General features: G+C 40.6%; 1 protein-coding gene across 5 annotated transcripts in view; it reads left to right on the top strand.

Moving 5' to 3' along the window:
• Positions 1 to 12,631, top strand: part of LOC146000484 (uncharacterized) — a 349,277-nt gene that overhangs the window by 96,391 nt on the left and 240,255 nt on the right. The window contains exon 1 of one of the 5 annotated variants that reach the window (XM_083138167.1): positions 2,233 to 2,412. The exons of 3 other annotated variants lie outside the window; for them this stretch is intronic. The gene's annotated coding sequence lies outside the window, so the exon portion shown is untranslated. Of the gene's footprint in view, positions 1 to 2,232; positions 2,413 to 12,631 lie in introns of those variants that run through there. One more of the 5 variants, XM_083138200.1, reaches the window with a different exon arrangement.

Below are 12,631 nucleotides of genomic sequence, written 5' to 3'. Positions count from 1 at the left end.
TCCTTCATCACATGTGGGTTGTCACTGGCCGATGCCCGAGTCCAGTACCAATCATTGAGCTCCTTCCCTTCTCGCGTTACAGATTCCATGAACCAACGACCATAGTGTTTTCGGGTATTCAGGTATAACGAAACAAGAACAATTCATGAGATTTTCCATAAGGTTGCGTCACTTTTTGAACACTTTTTTATATACTCCAGAACACCATGTTATCATATTTTATTTTCGTGTTGATATTGCTTTGTGCATTATCATCTTGTATACGGACCTCTCCCGATTGCGTGGTGGTAACGTCGTGGCCTAGTAACCAAGGGGTTCCGGGTTCGATACCCGTGGACGCACGTTGGATCCCACTTTAAACTGTAGGTCCAGTCCCGATTAGCCTTACTGTGCACAAACACAGGCACACATCACCTTGTATATTGTTAACAATTTTAAATACTGCTAAATACACTAAAAGTGAAAAACACATAGAAAATGAGCACAAAAATAAAACAATCTCTCTTATTTTCATCGTCTCAGTTCTCAAAACTGAAATGCAGACCTGATTTGTCGTATTTAATGATATTGCCTCTACTGTCCGCCGCCAATTGTTTTGGGAAAATAAATATTATTATTTAGGGAGATTTCACACCGAAGCGACACGGTGTTGCTTGAGGAATATGAGCTCACTGCAGTAATGGCAAAATTACCAGTGGTGTAGCGGGGGGGGGGGGCACGAGCTTCGGGGGCGCAGTAAGAATGGTACATTAAGAAAGACCGAAAATTCACAACAGTTTTCCTTTCGGCGTTAAAATAAATTTTCAACCAAACATATATTTTTACGCCCCTACAACTCCAACAGAAAATGTTAATCACTAGAAAAGTAGAAAGTGAATTACCAGATTAGAAGAAAACCTTCATTAGCTGAATAGTTCAAGTCATCGAAGAGTAGACGACAGGCTAGAAAATGCGCTTGCAACGCTGACTTTCAACCTTACAACGAGATTTGCAAATAATTGGACATGTAGGCCCAAAATTCGATATTACCACTTCCTTTTCAATACCTTGATTTATTTGGTCTCCCCGATGATGTAGTTGTAGCGTTGTCGCCTTGAAATCTAGGGTTCCCTGGTTCGATACCCGGTGGTGGCAGATAGTGGGTCGGATCCCACTTTAAACTGTAGGTCCAGTCCCGAATAGCTTTACTGTGTATAAAGTGGACTTAAACAACCTTGATTTATTACCATTTTTCGTATCGTTGGTTCACTTCTGGTTGGTCTACTTGACGCGTTCCTCGCTATAACGTGGTTGATAGTTTTGTCATTTTTCACAAAAAATATTCCTTGCAATATTGCCATGCAGTGTTCCGTGCACGTCACCGATGCGATGTTCAGTTGCCAGTTGTCTGTTGTCTTAACCTTTCGTACCAGTTTTTACATTGATTCAAATTACATGGATAGGCCTACCCGGTGGCGCAGTGGCAGCGTCGTCGCCTTGTAATCAAGGGGTCCCGGGTTCGATACCCGGTGGAGGTACATGGAGGTTCGGATCCCACTTTAAATTGTAGGTCCAGTCCCGATTGGCCATACTGTGCATAAAGTGGACTTAAAACACCAACTCAATCAATCAAATCAAATTACAAGGATGTATTTTCATATTTGTGTCTAATATAAATGTAGGCTGTAGAAAGAAAAGCTTCTTTTTAACGAGTAGGTGCGCAGAAATGAAAGTTTGGGGGAGGTGGCGCAGAGATGGCTTCCATAACGTCTCTGACTGCTCTGCGTTTGTAGTTTCGAAGCGAGCCGCAACTCTCGAAACCTCCAATCAACAAGCGAGACTCTGACGTCATCTCAACCCAGCACCAATCGTTAGCCCTCTTGCTCACGCTGTAGGCTGTTGGTAGGTTCGCTGGCTAGACCGCTGGAGATGTTCCGAAAGCAATCAGACTCCACGATACTGCAAATTACATTAATTAATATAAACGTGACGAAAGTATAAGGGTGTACTCATTGTAGCATAAAGTATACGCTAATGAGTAAGGTTAACCAGATTGTATGCGCCGTGAACCCTCGACTACAGCCCTGTTAAAAAGTAATTTCTTGGCATTTTTAATCTACGCAATGCTCTTTTCTTTCTTCAATTTTTCGCACCAAGGCAATAAAGAGGACAAGAGCCAGCTGCACTTATGACGTCATCGCGCGTTCTCTAGAGGGCGTTTTGTGCCAGGCGAGAGAAGCCTCGTCTGCTACGTACTCGAAGCGAAGGGGAAAAAAATTTCCGAGAGGAAAAGGGTTGTCGTAGGAAGGAACTCTGGGAAGTTGGAACGGTTCTAAAAATACAACGTTCAGTGTGTGTACTGTGTAGTGCTGTGTAGGGTGGAGATAGTTGCACGCGAGTTTTCTTTCCCGAAGTCAAGGTTTTGCTGATAATGTAAGTACTGACTGCGTTCACTTTTCCACGTGTAAAATGGTGCTGTTATATTTTTGCAACGAATGAAGCCAGATGTCTTGAGAGCATTCGTTTCTTGGCGGGGGAGGGGGTAGGCGTGAAACCGAAAGAAGGGTTGGGTGTAATCGAAGTGTGTGAGCTGATAGCCAGCCAGTCAGCCCTCCTTGGTTTTGGTATGTGAGTCGTCACAATGCTTCCTCTTCGTCCTTCGAAGAAACCTTGATAACACCCAGTTAGGGCTTGTTAGAATCGTTTTCTTGGAAGGTGTTAGGATCAGTTGTAAGTTTTGAATTTAAAAGGCACTTAGCTTTCTTTTTTTTTACCTATTGCAGTTACACGAATTAGAATCAATCTGTGTGAATTAAGCTTTTGGCTTAGGGGGAGCAATGACCACTCAGTGGCGTATTTGTAATTTAATTTTGGGTAGTAGTTTCGGAGCGAATTTACAATATAGAGAATGTCTCCAATTTCGTTAATATTTGGTATACTAACTAAATTTGGCCTTCTGATCACGAATCTGTTGTTAAAATGCGGGGGTCACGTGTGGAAATAGGGAGAAAACCGATATAAGTGGATTTTTTTACAGATGTATCGCATTGTTTTAGGAACAAAAGTTTAACTAAGCTTGCCTAACCTAACCTAACCTTACCGGAAATTGTTTGTGGGGCTGTCCGTGAATGGTTTGTGGGGCTATCCGTGCATGGGTCGTGGGGCTACCCGTACACAATGTACTAATCAGAAGGCCAAAATTACTTAATATACCAAATATTACAGGCCCGTAGCTCCAGGGGGGCTTTGTAAACCAAGTTCATTTTAAAAAAATATTAAATGAAGGTCAATTATGTGTGTGTGGGGGGGAGGCGCTCATTCATTTATAAATATCACATACTACACAAATACTACATTTTCTACATCTTTTAAAACATCTCTTGAAGTGTTAATTGACTGATACTGAAATTATCTCTTACACACCCCATACTATTTTAGATAATACAGATATGTATAACTATCACACACAAAAAACGCACAATATTTAATCACAGTGCCTACAGTATATTCCACCCCCGGCCGAAGCAATTAAACTCCCCTTCCTTCCCAAAACTTGGGAGCTGTTGTTGACCTTTGACCCAGATGAGGAGGGAACTTGCATGGTGACATCAAAGTCGCAGATTTCCGTCTAAACGGGAGGTTGCAACAGGGACAGTGAAGGTACAGATAAAGAAGCTCCCCTATGAAAGAACTTTCTGAAGTCTAGAGAATATTCTAAATACTTGCAGCTACTTCTGCTCATAAACAAAATGAGCGAATGTAATAGATACTGTTCATATTCTGTGGATTTATCCTTAAAGTTGTGAGTTATCTACATTTTCACTCTTTACTGCAAACAAGTTATACAAAATAGTTTACCTAATGTAAAAGGGGGCTGACGGCAGTTCAAGGGGGCTGAGCCCCCCTGGCCCCTGCCTGGCTACGGGCCTGTAATATTAACGAAATTGGAGATACTTTATTACCCTAACTTTACCGGAAATGGTTCGTGGGGATATCGGTGAAATGTTTTGCCAATGAGCACATATTGTAACAAATTATAAGTTTTGTAGCACTAGCTTCCTCACTGGAAGACGCCATTTTTCTAAAAGAACTCTCGAACACAGTTGCCAAACTTACCTCTAATCAAAGTCCGCATTCCACATGATGTTCTACCTCATCGTTCTCACTGTCGCATCTTCCTCATTCTCCTCGCAGGTTGTGGGATTATATAGCATTCCGGCAACGAAGCAACAATAATGCTCTGCAAGTAACGAAGCAACAGTGTGGCAACGCTGTAGACAGAGCAACGTATGCCGAACGTCACTTGTTCATATCATCAAACATGGTTCCTATGTTTCTGTATGGAGAATGATCGCGGTAATGAAGAACGTACTTTTGCAACATATATAGACGTAAGTGTACAATTTTTACACGTCACCCCAAATCTTAACTCCAGATACGTTACCAGGACTGCATATTTAGTGAGTATAAGAAGTAAGGAAAGATATTCTCTGTATTGTACATTCTTACCCCAATTTGTGTATGTTACCAGACAGTAAACTAAACTATTGCCTTTCGGTTCTAAATATCTCAGAACATAGGTCCTAACCTAGGTCATTAAATCTTATGATAGCATTTGCTCTTAATTTAGAAACACTATATTAACATTTTAAGAAACCCCAGAATCGTACAAAAAAGAGCAATGATATGACGAAATTGATGAAGGGACACTCACAACCATGCCCAGGCAGGGATTCGAACCTGGGACCTCTGGCCTCGTAGCGCGCTGTGCTAACCACTCCGCCACGGAGGCCGGCTATCAGCAGTGTTAAATCTTGTTAACAAAAATCCAAGTTTCTATATACAGATTTATAAACGTAGTTATCTTTTTTTTAAATTAAAATGTGCTTATCCATTCTTCCAAAAACCGTGTCTCTCTTAGTTCAATATAGTACATTCACCTGCATTTCTGCGTTGCAACGGACCCCTTGACCTCCAACATGCTCTTTCCAACGTGGAAGAGTATTTGACTGCACAACCAGCCATCGAATGATAGTAACACAATGCATAATAATTAAATTGTTTTGAAATGGTTACTTTTAGCCTATATGCTTACATCCTTCACTTTGTCTAAATGTGAAACAAGAAGTTTCGGGCATGTGTTTATTGCAACAATCCAATAAATTATAGCCATTGTTAAGACTTAAAGAGGAGAAGACTGGGATTGCCAGTAAGGGGGCATTACAGGGCACCACCAGTGACCCCTTCTCTCATTACAAAAAGTTTCCTCATCGGCAAAATCCTGACCGAATACATTTTATATCAGGATATCAACAATGGAAAATAAGAAGCGCATATAACTAGTAAGAATAAAAATGGCAATAAAACAAGTATTGATGTGTTCAGTAGCTTGATGGTTGCCTTTGTGAAAGATTATATGACGATCATTTAACTCGTAACCGACACACCGAAAAAAAAAATACACTTAAAGACACACCTGGGTCCCGGCGTCCCAGCTTCTTATTTTACTTTTTATGTGCAGGTAATGTTGAAAGATATAAACTCCGTTCACGGTACCTTGAAGTATGTTTGTTAGTAGTTGTAACAATGTGTTTATATGATAAAATAATATATTCATATTTTTAAAAAAATACTAGGTACCTTCTGATAAACACATTTACTACGTGACAAAACATACATATGTAGAAATGAGTATATATCTTTCTCTTCAACCTTGTTATGGGAGATAACCAATAATTAAATACTAAATTATATTAATTATAAAACGCAGACTAAAAAAATAACGACTACAGTTTGATTCAAGCTTCAGAGCGAGACTTCGAGGATAATATTGTGTTGCGGAATTCTATCACGTACTGCTGTAGTTTTGTACCTGTTTTTACTAAGGAATTTAATTTGAAATTCTCACTGCCATAGTCAGCTTCGTCTTCATCTTCTACATTGGTAGATTTACCTTTATTAGCATTTTCCTGTAAACTTTCCTCTGTAGCTGATTCATGTTCACTAACCTAGAATTCACTATCATCACATCTGATATCATCAATATCTGTTAGGAGACCATCCAAGTTTGCAAGGATGTGTTCTTCATTCACAATGTTCAGCATACGTACCTTGGTTGCTGCAATACACGCGATAATGCAAAAAAAAAAGTAACGCTAATGACACATAAGGGTCCTGGGGACCCAATTCTAGTTGCTTGAGGTACAGTAACACCCTCCTGACCGTAACCACTCCACTGGCTAGAAGAGAACAAAGGGCTAGGACAGTGGTTCCCAAAGTGTGCGCTGTGACTGGCTTACAGGGGCTCCGCGAAATGTTCCAATTCCAATATATTCACTGAAATGACACTTAATTCCAAATATGTGCTTATTTAATACTTTTTACATATAAATTGTTTCTGAATTTGAAATATGTGTTTATTTTTCTAACATAAGGCAAGCAACCTAACCACGTTAACTGAGCGTTGCAAGTGTTAGATAGTCCTACATTCTGACTTGGGCGCCGCGGAAGACAATCTAAGGGCGCCGTGAAACGAAAACGTTTTGGAACCCCGGGCTAGGAGTCTGCTGGGCCAGTCACGTCATTGCTGCCAACCATTTCTTAATGCAAGGCAAACAAATTTCTGTTTGGTTCTCAGGACCAAGGTGTGTCGACTATAGGTTCATGAACCGTTAAGAGTTTGGAGCTTTTTTGATCTAACACTGTATCGTGTATTTGAAGAGTGGACAGAATTTCACGTTTACAAAGATTTGCAAGGGCTGGGCATCTACGGTACAGACAATCGTACAACTAATCAGAACTTAAAAATATGAACAGCGAAACTTTCGTTAAAACTTGAGAAAAAATTGTCTACTTATGAGTTGTTTGAAGTGTGTAATTATTGTTATTGGTAGTTTAATTTCAAATTGCATTTTATCAGATCTTCCAGATGATGAATGTGTGCAAATGCAAAATATGGAAAACACTTGTAAATCATTTACCTTTTGTGATATTTGTTTTAAAAAGTGATGAGAACATTGTGCTGTCATCTATGAACTACAATACAAGCTTTAAAATTCAATTCACGCTCGCGCGTCTTTGTATGTAAGAGGGACAAAGGGAGAAAGAGAAATGGTGGGTATGTGTAAATTCATTGTAAATCAAGAGGGTATCTAAAATAAACAATAAATATTCAGTTGATATGGAACAACATGTTAGCGGCAGATAATATGAACTATTCTGTTCTACAAATGATGTACTTTTTAAGAGTCAATATGTCGCATCGATATTTTTCCGTGTTGACAATTCGGCATTGTTTCTTATAAAGTTCGTGGAGGCACATAGTGGTTCGGATCCCACTTTAAACTGTAGGTCCAGTTCCGATTAGCCTTACTGTGTATAAAGTAGACTTGAAACGCCAACTCAATCAAATCGAATCAATCAAATCTTATAAAGTTCGTGCTAAAGATGGCCGGAACGTGGTGCTGATCACCACCTCCAAAATGGCAGAGATCGAAGAATGGATGGGGCCCTACCCTTTATACATATACATCAGTATACATCAGTGGCGTATACTGAGTCCAAGATCTGGGCTATTTCACTATCAATAGAAATAGGTTTTCCAACTCCCTAAGAAATCAGGTTGCCAACTCATAAGAAATCAGGTTGCCAACTCATAGGAAATCAGGTTGCCAACTCATAGGAAATCAGGTTGCCAACTCATAGGAAATCAGGTTGCCAACTCATAGGAAATCAGGTTGCCAACTCATAGGAAATCAGGTTGCCAACTCACAGGAAATCAGGTTGCCAACTCCAGAATCACCATCATCATTTTACTGTTATAATTTCTCATCGATTTTCCTCCTGTATTTTATTCTCTAGACTTCAGGTACAGCGCCTAGAATAACGTAGTGTGGAAAACGGCATGGTTCTGCGCTCTCTGGATGGTTCCACTCGAAAATGATCCGCTAAAGGCGCTGGTGTTGACCCCGGTGCTTGGTGTTCGACTTCTTATAATGGAAGTAAATGGAGTTTTCGCTGCAACGTCTGATTCTTTTACATGAAGCATTTCTATGAATGTGATAATGGCTATGATATTTGGTACAGTGGTCGCGAAGATATTAACGAACATTCTAGACAGTCGACCACGTCCTGTTATCGTCATACTTTCGTTAATAATACGGGAGAAAAAATACGCGTGGAATGTTCTTGGCAACTAATTTTTTTTTGTATGAATTAGGTTCATTATTATTATCATCATTATCATTTCTTTTAAAGATATACACACTGAAGCATTTGTATTTTGGATATTTACTGTCTCTTTTCTTCCGCTTTAAACTAATCACGGCGATGATGATAATCATGATTGCATGAAACGACAAGGGGAACCCCACAAAACTTTCTTAGTGCCATCGACATGAGTGTAAGGCAACATTCAAACCAATGGGACAATCGACACGGGATGTTCACACTGTCACACTAGTGACACACACTTCCAGACTGTAAAATATCATTCATAGCACATGAGGGTCCAAACAGCAAACGACACGTTCATATGGCGTATTCGCGTGCTACTTGTTACTTCGGTCGGAAAGTTCCTTAAAGGAAGGGTGCTGAGACCGAAGCGACGCGCTACAGGGGGAGTTCCCAACTAAGTGACAAGCGACATGGTGGCTTCAGTCTATTGGCAAACGTTGCTTGCGAACAACAGATAGGCGACACGATAAACCGCACATTACAACAACAGATCTAGGCGACACGATAAGCCACACGTGTCGCTTTGTCGCTTCTGCGTCGCTCAAACTGGGCCATTTCCTCAATAGCTTGCAACATGTTGCCGTGGTTTGTTGTTCGCGCATACGCGATGCAGTGAGTGTCTTGCTTTAGTGAGATTGCGCACCAAAGCGACAAGCGGCACGCGACACTTATCGCTTGAGGATTTCACCAACCGAACGCTGGCCTGTGCTTCCCGTCATGCCGCTACGATGTGAAATGTTGCTCTTGATTGGCTCCTTTCCAAGCAACATGTGTCACTTCGGTATGAAAGTTGCCTTGCACCGAATGACCCGTGTCGCTTTGGTGTGAAATCCTCGTATCGTTTGTCGCGTGTCGCTTTGGTGTAAAATCTCCTTGAGGAAACGGTGCAGTCAGAGCTTTTGTCCCTACGGTTCGAAAGGCTGCATTGATTTCCGACTGCTCGCTTTCAAGCGACATTTGTGGTTTGTCGCCTCGGTATGAAATATCTCTCAGGATACTATTTATATTCTAATAACATAGAAAAATAAACTCTAATACACAGTCCAAGACCTGACGTCCGGAATCACATTGCGATGTTTCTTGTGTTACGCATGCTATTTATTTATTAATTTTATTTTACTTTTCTTTCCAAATTAATGCCATTTCGTGACTGCAAATCACTCCACAAATATAACTGTTTCCATCAATTCACTTACCGCCTTTCTAGAGAAACAAATCTACACAATATATTCCAAAAACTAACTAAGCCGCATTACTTTCATAACAAAATTAGCACCTGGGTCGATCGCACTGCCATCTACTTGTCATCGTCTCGGGGAACCAGTTTCTTGGGTCGTTTTCCACACTACGTTATTCAAGGCGCTGTACTTCAGGCTTTTAAGGTAGCCTAGCTAGCCTAGAATATACGCTCCTGATATACATCATGGCATGGTGCAAAGTAATTTGCCCACACCATCCGGATTTCTATTTATTTGATATCCATTTCGTGTACAACGAATAATCCGGATAGAACAGATTTGATGAAGTACTGTACAGTGAAATACGAATATGACGAATAAAAGAATATGTGGATAGCCCGTAAAACTGTCTGGATAATGCACACATTCGGATATCCGGACATTTCGGATAATCCAAATATCCGAATAGGGGCTCCTTGATGGCGCAGTTGCAACGTCGTCGCTTTCTTAGCAAGGGGTTCCGGGTTCGATACCCGGTGGAGTCACATAGTGGTTCGGATCCCACTAAGGCGAAGAGGGACAATTACGCACCAGTTGTGCATTTATTTCAATATAGTCAGATTGGGCATTGCTATTTAAGAAAGGAACTAGTATGAAAACGCGTATGAATTTATCCCCATGTTGCAAGTGGAAACTGTTTTTCAAGTTGATTAGTAAGCTATACACGATGTTTGAAAAATATGATTAATAAGTATTTACAGAATCCCAATTATTCCTTATGGGAAATCAACTTCAACTTCAAATTACGGCTAATCAAATGGGAGTTTCGACTTTTCCTACTACTATGACGTACGTAGTTCAACGTGCCATTTTTCCGTCCATGTACTTTTCTACGACATTGGATGTTTGATATTCCCATGAGAACGAATAAAATAATGGTCCCATAAACCATTTCTCCTTGCCTCATACGGCCATCCTGGCAGTGTTGCCATACCTGATGTGCATAAAGAGCTAAATTTCACCATTAATAGAGCTAAAGATGATTTTCAAGGAGCTAGATTAACGAGAGCTGCATATAGTGCCTCCTAGGATAATTTTAGGTGTCAGAGGGGTGGGGGCGCTGCCATTACGGTCAGCTTTAAAGTGATGGCAAATTATTCTTATTTTTCACCGCCTAGATTTGGCGGCATCGCCCATCTCAATAATCCAATGATGCTCATATGAAATCGGAAATAAAGCATTCCTGGATAACAATATTATGTCATCTTCAGCTTATGCACGGCGCTATATATAAAAATAACTGGGGAGGTAAGATGGGGTAGGTGATGCAGCCTATATATAAATATCACGTCACGTGCTAAATGTACAGTCATGGCAAAAGTTGGTCTTTATGGGCCGGAGCCAGTGGTGGCATCATAGTGGGGCAGAGGGCGTGTGCCACAGAGCCAGATGTGGTTCCAAAAGAGCGAAGTTGGCAACAGTGATCGGCAGCTGCCCTAGGAAGAAAGACCTAGGGGAAATTGTCGCTCTCCCCCTTATGAGCCTTACTGTACATAAAGTGGACTTAAAAACACCAAACACCGAATTTCCGGTTTTTAGGATAATCCGAATACCCAGATAATTCAGATGCCTAGATAATCAGTATATCCGATATCGGGATAGCTATTTGAAGTCCAGATAAAATTTTATGAGGATTTGCTCTTTCGAAGTGTAAAGTGCACGAGGAATTATCATCTCCAATATAGCAGCTATATTGGTATTGCTCTATCATATCCGCTATATCTATGCGTGAAGTTCCTACACATATGCCATTCCTACAACCAATAGGATTTCTCACCAGCGACATGTGTTTACATTGACTTTGCTCTTACAGCGGACGTAGTATAGAAACGTCAACTGAGCAATATATAAACAAACAGTGCCACTTTGCCATTTCCCCTGTCATTCATGTAACCGTTTCGCTTGCCATTTATGGTATCCTCCAGCCAAGCATAGCTTCTTTTTTGTTCCCACTCTTATCGAATGAGATACGGCGCTTCTGCCAACTGGAAGGAGTCGCCGTTGACTCACGCTATCCAGGCCAAGGTTCCGTCCGCGTGTTCGCATTCGGTCTCGAAAAAAGTCTCTTGGCATGCGCGTGTACTTGTAAAAGCAAATAAGAATACATTCATCTGAGAAAACCCGCCGTTCTTCTGAAAGTTCTAGTTGTAAAATTCTTCTCTGGATCTTCCGGTCTTTCTTTCTGGAGATCTCCAGCCTGTCCCTAAAGTTGGAGCTGGAGAAATGAGTTCAACATGCGAAAGGTCTCGCTTTGGATGCATTCCAGTTGTCGCGAAAGATGGAACTCTCGCTGGGTTATTGAACGGCGGTTATTTTTAACTTGTGTTTAACCGTGAAGGAAAAGTAAAAAGCATGAAGGCAAGTAGAGACGGTAGCAAAGGAAGGGTATTAATTAAGGGTACATAAAAACTATCCCGTAAGTAATTAATCAATAACAGTTATTGACATTTTACGTAAATAGCTGTGAGTATGTTTGTACAGAATTCTCGGATTGATTTGGTTTTATTTTACTTCGCTTTTCTGAGGATGAGTGATGATTATCACTCGTCCTCATCGTCGCGATTAGCCAAAAAGTGGCAGAAAAGAGACTCTAAGTAACAAAAATAAAATCTAACATTGCAGAATGGCTCTGATCTCACTTGAAAACTGTAGGTCCAGTCCAAGTTGGGCTATCTAAAGATAATGCAGACTTGAAACAAACTTTGTTGCTCTAAACATAAGGTTACTTTCCATGAAACTGGTTATGTGCCATAGGCACCGGCTTTAGGGGGGGGGGGCAAAGTACTTTCTGCCCCTCCCTCCAAATTCAATACAGGGACAGATATTATATATATTTTACATGTGCAAAATATTGTCGGATTTCAAAACCGGCTTTTCTATACGGTAGCGAATGCTGAAGTCTTCGTCAACTAGAATACATTGTTTACAAATGCGGTCTTTGAGTGGCGCAACCTTACGAGACAAAATTATAAATCAAGAAATCCGAAATAATTAAAAGGTCGAAACAATGGTGGAAGAAATTTTAAAATAAAGGGTGGGGCACGGGAATCGGACGAATTTGAAAAAGTCAATTCAAAGTTAATTTTAGCTGGAAAAAAATATTTACAGAAATATATAGTGAAGATCATAGCATTTTATGGTAGACATTCAAATGTTCCGTTACAAGTAGTTACTAGCAG

This window comes from Lepisma saccharinum, chromosome 16, assembly GCF_977018435.1.
Source record: "Lepisma saccharinum chromosome 16, izLepSacc3.1, whole genome shotgun sequence".
Classification (NCBI taxonomy): domain Eukaryota; kingdom Metazoa; phylum Arthropoda; class Insecta; order Zygentoma; family Lepismatidae; genus Lepisma; species Lepisma saccharinum.
This window is presented reverse-complemented; position numbering and strand designations above follow the sequence as displayed.